General features: G+C 36.8%; 1 pseudogene; it reads left to right on the plus strand.

The window, feature by feature from the left end:
• The first annotated feature begins 225 nt into the window (after positions 1–225).
• On the plus strand, positions 226–324 carry LOC130037193 (uncharacterized; annotated as a pseudogene).
• Positions 325–9322: the final 8998 nt, after the last annotated feature.

Below are 9322 nucleotides of genomic sequence, written 5' to 3' on the forward strand. Positions count from 1 at the left end.
ATCTTCCAGAAGAATTATTTTGTAAAACTGATGTCTTGGGTATGGTAAAAGATAATATGGTAAAAACCATATTTTTCTTGCTGGGACATTAAAGTTCTAAATCTAACTATTTAAGCTGCTTTGAAATACATTCCTTGATTAGGAATCACTGTCTGCCATAGGAGTGAGTAAGGACAGCACTCAAAGTAATCAGAAGAGAAAAATATGGAAAAATCAACTCCTAGTATGTTTTGTAACATATATACTAAAATTGAAATGATACATAGATTAGCATGGTCCTTGCACAGAGATGACATGCAAACTTGTAAAGTGTTCCATATTTTTGTTGCAAGAAGAATTAACAGGGCGACTTTAAGCTAAGACAATCCCCACAAGTACAAAAATTCTACATAAAGATACCACAAATCCCCATCACAACAATCTCCTCAATGTCAATGGACTAAATGTGTCAATTCAGAGGCACAGAATGGGAAGATGAATTAGAAAACTGAACCCAACTTTCTGCTGCCTGAAGAAACACTTCTGAACAATCAAAGTAACCATTGGCTCAAAGATAAACGCTGGAAAACAATTCTTCAAGAAAGAAAAGAACACCTCCACAAAGCTGGAGTGGCCATACTAGTACCAGACCACATGGACTTCAGGCTATAGGTTATAAGAGACAGTGAAGGTCATTTCTTCATGATCATGGGATCTGTACATCAGAAAGAACTCACCCTCCTCACTGTAGATGCCCCTAATGACAGACCAGCAAAATACTTAAAAATAACTTCTAATAGACTTAAAGAAAAACATTGAGAGCAACACAATACTAGTTGGAGATTTCAACACTACTTTTTCACTTCTCAATAGATCAAACAGACTAAAGCTCAGCAAGAAAATATTTTCTTTAAGGGAAGTAATGTACAACTTTTGGCTTAGAGAAGAAATCAAAGAGGAAATAAAAAGTTTCCAGAAACAAATGATAATGAGGACACGAACTACCAGAAGTTGTGGGACACAGCAAAAGCAGTGTTAAGAGGAAAGAGTATAGCTCTGCCAGAATTCATCAGGAAGAAAGAAAGGGCCTACATGAATATATTAGAGCTCAAGATTTTGGAAAATGACCAACAAAAGTAGTCCAAACTAGGATGGAAGAAGGAAATAATAAAACTTGTACCAGACATCAATGAGCTAGAAACCCAAAATACAATCCAAAAGACCAATAAGAGCAAAAGCTGGTTCTTTGAGAAAATAAATAAGATCAATAAACCACGAGAAGCCTCTCAAATTAACAAAGAGAAAGAATTCTAATAAATCGAATCAGAAATGCAAAGAGGCATATCCTAATAGAAACTACAGAAATCCACAGGATCATCAGAGATTATATTGAGAATCTTTGCAGCAGGAAATTAGAGAATCTTGAATAAATTGATAAATTTTTGGTTTCCGATTACCTCCCAACGCTGAACTATGAAGATTTGGAATACTTGAACCTATCACTACCAAGGAAATTGAAATGATGGTCAAAAGTATCCCCCCAAACAGATTCCCTGGCCCAGATGGATTCAATTGTGAAATATTTCAAACCTTTAAAGAGGAAATATTGCCAACATTTTTTCAAGATTTTCCAGGAAATTGAAGAATCATAAATACTCTCAAATAGTTTCTATGAGGCAAAGATCACCCTAGTACTCAAATCAGACAGACACACCACAAAAAAAGAAAATTACAGACCTATTTCCTTGATGAATACAGATACAAAGATTCTCAAGAAAATACCAGCAAAGAGAATCCAGAAACTCAACAAAATCTCACACACTATGACCAAGTAGGTTTAGCTTGGGGATGCAAGGATGGCTTAACATTCTCTAGTCAATCAACAGAATACACCATCTCAATAAAATAAAGATAGTCATATGATCATATCAATATATGTAGATAAAGCATTTGATGAGATCCAGCACCTATTCATGATGAAAAACTCTCAACAAAATGGGAGTTGAAAGTACTTTCCTCAATATAGTCAAAGCAAATTACCACAAACCCACAGCAAGCATTATTATCAACGGGGATAAACTAAAGGCTTGGAGCAGAAATCAATGAACTAGAATCCCAAAATACTATCAGGTATAAAACAAGTTACCCACTCTCACCACTCCTATTCAACATTGTACTTGAAGTATTTGCCATATGATTTCGGTAAAAAAAAAAAAAAAAGATATCAAGGGCATCCAGATAAAAAAGGAAGAACTCAAGCTTTTACTATTTGGAGATGACATGATACTATACTTAGAAAATCCCAAAGAATCTACAAAAAAAGCTCCTGGGAACGATAGATTTGTTTAGTAAAGTAGCATATTACAAAATCAATATCTGGTACTCCATGGCTTTCCCATATATTAATAATGAAAGAGAAAAAAGAGATAGAGAAAAAACAATCCCATTCACAATAATTCCTCAGAAAATCGAGTATATTAGAATCAACTAAAAAGGTTAAGGCACTATACAAAAAAAAACCCCTACAAAACACTACTTCACGAAATAAGAGAGTATATGAGGAAATAGAATCACATCCCATGCTCATGGATTGAGAGGCTTAACGCTGTCAAAATGGCAATACACCCAAAAGCTCTATACAGATTTAATGCACATTCTATAAGGATACCATAACATTTTTCAAAGAAATAGATTAAACACTCTTGAAACTCATACACAACAATAAACTCCCATGAAGAGCTAAAGCAATCTTTGGTAAAAAGAAGAAGGGAACACCTTCCCCAACTTCAAACCCAACTACAAAGTTGTAGTCATCCAAATACCATGATATTCAGATAAAGACAGGCCTCAGATCAATGGAATATAGTTAAATATTCTGACGCTGGCCCTCAGATTATTATTACCTAATCTTTCATAAAGGCTCAAATCCATCACAGGTAGCTTGCCAGGCTCTGCCGTGAGGGCTAGATAATCTCGGTAGCTTGCCCGGCTCTCCGAGAGGGGCGGAGGAATCGAACTCGTATCGGACATGTTGGCTGCAAGGCAAGCGACCTACCCGCTGTGCTATAGCTCCAGCCCATTAGATGTATTCGATATACCAAACACAGTAACAACAAGTCTCATGATAGAGACGTTATTGGGCCCGCTCAAGCAAATTGCAGCCAACATGGCCGACCCGAGTTCGATTCCGCTGCCCCTCTCGGAGAGCCTGGCAAGCTACCAAGAGTATTTCGTCTGCATGGCACAGTCTGGCAAGCTCCCCATGATGTATTCCATATGCCAAATACAGTAACAACAAAGTCTCCAATGGAGACGTTACTGAGCCCGCTCGAGCAAATCGACGAACAATGGGAGGGCCTTTACCTTTACCTTACCTTCATAAAGGCTCAAGAAATATGAAATTGAGCTAGGAAGTCTCTTCAGCAACTGGTGCTGGGAAAACTGGACAGCAACCTGCAAAAAAAAATGAACTCAGACCTCTTTATAGTGCCAGGCACAAAGTCAGATCAAATGTATTAAAGACATCAATATGATACCTGAATTCTTAAGATATATGGAGAAAAATGTGGGAAGATCCCTCCATGATATTAAAGATAAGGGAAACTTCTAGAATGAAACACCACTGACCAAGGAAGAGAAAGTGAAGATAAACAAATGAGACTACATTAAACTTAGAAGTTTCTGCAACTCAGAAAAAATGGTGACCATGATAAAAAGAGAGCCCACATAATGGGGAAAAATTATTTATGCAATACCCATACAATTAACCTCAAAATTCTGACTGCTGTATCATTAAGAACACTAAATAGTTCCCGTGAATTTTATTCTTCTTCACATAAATTTACTCTAAAATATTTTAGATTTCCTTTTAAACAACAGATTAAAAAGGTAAAATTATGAGTTTTTATAAAAATTAAAAATACCCCTATACATAGCAGGTGCGACCCATAAAATAAAGAAGCAAGCAAGGAAGCAAGTAAGAAAGAAATTAAAAATTAAAAAATAATGCTGTTTGCAATGCTAAGGATCTATCCAAGATCATCATACAAAGGAAGGCAAATGCTCTACCCTGAGTTATATCCTTGTTCTTAAACATTTAAAAAGTTCTTAATTGATGTCTCATTGCATTTTCTTTTTTAAAAAATTCTTTTCTAAACATTCCTGGTCGCCAATGTACCTCATACTTTTTGACCCTCGCTTCTCTTCTATATTTGACCTCTAAGACTCAGTTGTCACCTTATCCTTCCTATAGCCATGTTTCCCTTGGAAAAAAATTCCAAGATCATGTCTGGCTTGCTTTAACTTGGCATAAAATGGAAACCTTATTTTCTGTATGCTCTCACGCTAGAGGTGATGATGTTTTCGACCCAGTAGAACTCTTTTCTGGGGAGCTTTCTGAATGTTTCTACTTGACTTCAAAGTATCTAAAGGTAAGGCATCATCTTTTTTTTTTTTGCATTTATGGGTCACACCTGGCGAAGCACAGGGGTTACTCCTGGCTCTGCAGTCAGGAATTACTCCTCACGGTGCTTGGGTGGACCATACAGGATGCTGGGAATCTCACATGGGTAGGCCGTGTGCAAGGCAAATGCCCTACCTGCTGTACTATAGCTCCAGCTCCACCCCCCTCCCCATAATTCATCATCTTGAGGGCCTCAGATTTTTTACCTTCCATTTAGAAACTTGAAATTTACCTTGACACAGTAAATTGAAACCACAAAACCATTGAATGGCATGTTATAATGGTAGCAGCCATGAGCAAATATTGATAAACTATTAGTTAGCATGAACGAATTCTGTTTCAGAGGCTTCACTTCTGAGGATGCCTGTCACTACCTCCTTTCTGTTACGTATCCCAGGATCAGAATCTACATCAGGCCATCAGTAGAAATTGTCCACCCGAAAGCTAGCCTTCCACTGGGATCAGAATCCTTGATCCATCTAACTTGTAATTTTTCATTCATGATTTGTTGACCTTGTTTCAGGCGGAGGCATCCAGAGCATAAACTCAGCTTTCCCGTTGTTACCACAGGAAATCCAAATACCTAAGAATGTTATCATTTCTGACGACACTGTTACAGATTTTTTTGGAATCCCACCGTAAGATACTATCATTAATGTTATAATATCACTGTTCTCCATAGTCCGGATCTCCCCAAAGAACTCTCTACCCTCCGCACTCCAAGTGCATACTCCAGTTTATGATGCCCCTGAACGTACTTCTAATAGTTTCACTCAGGTTCTCCCCTAAAGTGCACAAGTTAAGTTCATACCACTCCAAGTTCTCATGCCTAAACTACCAGAGTCGGCTTGGTCCTCAAGCATGTGTTCTTCCTTGAAGAAACACCGTGCATCCTTTCTCTATGTCTCTCTTTGCGAGCTTTGTTAAACGAGTCTTCTCTCTTGAACATATATTGCATTCCACCCTACAAAGGTTTAACAAGATTCTAAGTGTTTTTCAGTAAAATCTATTTTGCTTCACTAAACTGAAAATATTAAAACACCAGAGCACTGTTAAAACCAATATTTGTATATTTTAAACCACAAATTTTGAAAATGAAAGGGGTAAATCAATGGAACACTACTCAGTTGTATGAAGTGAAATCTTCTTAATATCTGTATAAAATTGGATCACATGAGGATATTATGTTTAGTGACATAAACCAGGCAAAGAAAGATAGGCATCATACAAGTTCATGCATATGTGGCAAATGGAGAAAACAAACTAAAAGTATAAAATGAGACAGACAAACGTCTAAAACAATATTTATATTCTATGATTTATAATTCAATTAATAATGGTTTCTCATACACATAATTCCATCATGACACTCCTCATTCTCTCAAAAAATAAACCCTCCCTCTCCCCCAAACCCGCAGAATCCCTCCCTCCCAATCCCCTGTCTCAATTGTATGGATCAGTTCTCCCCTTACATTGCCCTTGAACCTTTGTTGCTACCTTGCTGTTTGTCTTTACATACCACATATGAGAAAAATCTCTCTGTATCTGTTCCTTTCCTTAAGGCTAACTTTACATGCATGATATCCTCTAGTTTCATCCAATGTTGAAAATTGCATAATTTTGATCTTTTCAAAGCAATAAAAACAAACTTTAGAACCATGAGACTATTTAGTTACCAGATGGAAAGGTGTAATCAAAGTGGAAAAACTGAACAATGGCGAATGACAGAGTAGGCCTTTCAGTAGTGAGTGTAATATGATACATGCACGATGATTATGTATAATCCTAAAATTTATGAAATTCTAGTAATTCTATAATGTAATTTTAAATAATCAAAACAGTATTTAAATAACTTACATTTATCTATGATTTTGACGTAGATTTTGTGTCAAACTATCAGAAATAAAAATAATGTGAGATAGAGATATTGTGTATCACTGTATTTTAAATAAGAGAAGTGCTGAAAATTTCTGTGTCATTATGAACTGTCATATAAATTGACTCCAAAATTAAATTAATATACTCAAAGAAAAATTAAAGTCTACCAATTTAATCTTTTGCCTTCAGAGAGGTTCCCATCGGCTGATCTCTGGCAGACAAAACAATTTTTATATTATTTTTTTAAATTTTTATTACTGAAACACCATGAGGTACAGTTGTACATTTACAAATTTTTGTTCTTGGGTTTCGATTATACAATGATCAAATGCCCATCCCTCCGCCTGTGTCCATTTTCCACCACCATACATTCCAGTATCCCTTCCACACCTATACCCCCATCCCACCCTGCCTCTGTGGCAGGGCATTCCCTTTTGTTCTCTCTCTCCTTTTGGGTGTTGTGGTCTATAAAAGAGGCATTGAGTGGCAATTATATTTATTCCATAGTCACAATTTTTATTTTCAAAGGATTTCTTGGCAGAGATTTGGCATTCTTTGATAGCAACCAACTTCTTTTCTTCTGCTTTTTTTTCTAGAAATATATACTTATACTCAGACTGCCTAGTCATGGCACCAAATTGACAATGTACTTGTTTTTACTACAGTTCGTTCTATTTCCTTATTACCACATATTATTAGCAGTGGATAGAAAATAACAGGCCCAAATTTCTTGGGGGAAAGGGAAATGTTTATGCTTTTCTTAGTTTGGAAAATCCCTGTCACTAGTATAGGGACATTCATCTAAATTTGTAAACACAATGATTAAGAAGAGGTAAATCATGACTGTCACTTCAAGGAAGAACTGGATTTCAGCAAATATCCTTGCTTTCAGAAGGATGGCTCTGGCTTGGATGGGGGGCAATCATGAGAGCTGTGAGCTACCTGCAGTTAACACATGCTCTGAGGCTATGTGGTGACACTGTTGAGAAATGTTCAGAGCTCTGATTAGGTAGAGTCATGGGGGAGAATGGAATGATGACAAGAAAACAGAGCAACAGGACAAGATGATAGATTCCTTTGTACAAAAGTTTTCATCTCTAATATATTAATCTGTGAAAAAGAGAACCAACTTCTTATCATTCTTCCTGGAAATATATTATCCTTACACAGTGCTTCAGGAAAAAAAAACGCTCCCCTTGTTAGTTAATATAGCCTGAATATCTGTGAGGTCTTTGAACTCGCTCTATGTATACACTGCTGATGACTGAAACCAATCTCTCTATTTAACTATCTAAACTGCAATGGTCTCACCATTTAACTCTCTAAACTCTGATGGCTCCAAATCTTCTAAGATCAGCTTTCATCTCTTCCTTGATATCCAGGCTTCTCTTCCCAACTGTCAACTCTCCCTTTCTTTCTCCATCTCTCTACCAACTATGGTCTCCCTGCCAAAATTTGCTAAGACAAGCTTTCTTGAAATATAGACGTAAGTTGACTTCTCTTTTTTAAATTTAGGCAATTTAGATTTTCAAAGTCATTTGTAATGGAGTTTTGTCATACAATATTCCAATTCTAATCACACCACCAGTGTCTGCATCCCTCCACCAAAAAATGACCCATTTCTCCCTGCATTCCCATCGATTTCCTTGACAAACACATTTTGAAGTTTAACTATTGTACTTTGGGTTCCATACTTACATTAGTGTTGGCATTGGTGGTTAAGGCATACACCTCAACTTTTTCATGCTGGCCTTCCTGGATTTATTCCCACTGACAAAATGTAGGGGAAATATATGAGAACATATCATTAAGCTCCAAATTTTTCAAATATCTTTAAAAAGGTCTGATCGAAAAGAAAATAGTGTAAACTGGAGGGGACAACCCCCTGGCAGCCTGAAAAGTCTTTTCATTTTTCCACAATAAAAAGAGGAAATCAGTGAAGGAGGTCTGGCATCACGCAAGTTAGCTGACCCTGCTGAGCTGTGGTCAACAGGGATTTTTGTGCTCTTCTCCCATTCCACCATAAATCCCAACCCCATTAGTTTTGTCTCTTAAGTCCGCATAAAATTAAAAAAAAATTTTACCACACAGGCACCCATGTAATGAGACCAGCCAAGGTGATGAAAATAAATTTCAGCAAACTCATAGGTTATTCATGGTGGTAGAAACTAAATATCATGTTTTTGTATTGAATCTGCAGGAGACACAGATTACAAACGTTTTCATGATTCAGTTTCATTCATAGGATATTTCAACACCCAACCTCCACTAGTATAAAGTTCCATTGCTAATTACCCCAGTTTCTCTCCCACCACTCCCTCTCCCAACCTCAAACCCCACCTGACAGCCTGCTGTTTCTACACTAAGGCAGGCACCTCTTTCTCTCTCTTTATCTCTCTCTCTCATCCTTTGGGCATTATGGATTGTAATACAGATATTGAGAGGTTCTCACGTTTATTTCTTTACCTACTTTCAGCACTCAGTTCTCACCCAGAGTAATCACTTCCAACTATCATTGTCATAGCAGTCACTTCTTTATTCCACATGCCTGCCTTCAGCACTTGTGGCAAGCATCCAACCATTGACCAATTCTCCTGGCCTGTGTTTCTGCTATCCTTGGGTATTAGTCTCATATTCTGTTTTTTTATATCCAAAAAAGGGGTAGTCCAATCAGTATACCCCTTTCCTTCTGACTGATTTCATTGAGCATGATATTCTTCCCTGTACATCCATTTATAAAAAAATTTCATGATGTGATTTTCCTGCCAACTGCGTAGCATTCAATTGTGTAGGTATAACATAGTTTCTTCTGGCTATTGTGAATACTACTGCATATGGTATTTCTGTTATAAATATCATGTTTAATGTAGCTTACATAGGAAAATACTTCCCAGGTTCCAATCATACAGAATACACTTACAAACCCAACTTTTTTTATTTTTTAAATAATATAATTGATTATGATGCTTTCTAAAAAACTGAAATTATTTTAAAAACTCAGGG

The sequence above is a fragment of the Sorex fumeus genome, unplaced genomic scaffold (assembly GCF_029834395.1).
Source record: "Sorex fumeus unplaced genomic scaffold, SorFum_2.1 ptg000070l, whole genome shotgun sequence".
Lineage (NCBI taxonomy): Eukaryota > Metazoa > Chordata > Mammalia > Eulipotyphla > Soricidae > Sorex > Sorex fumeus.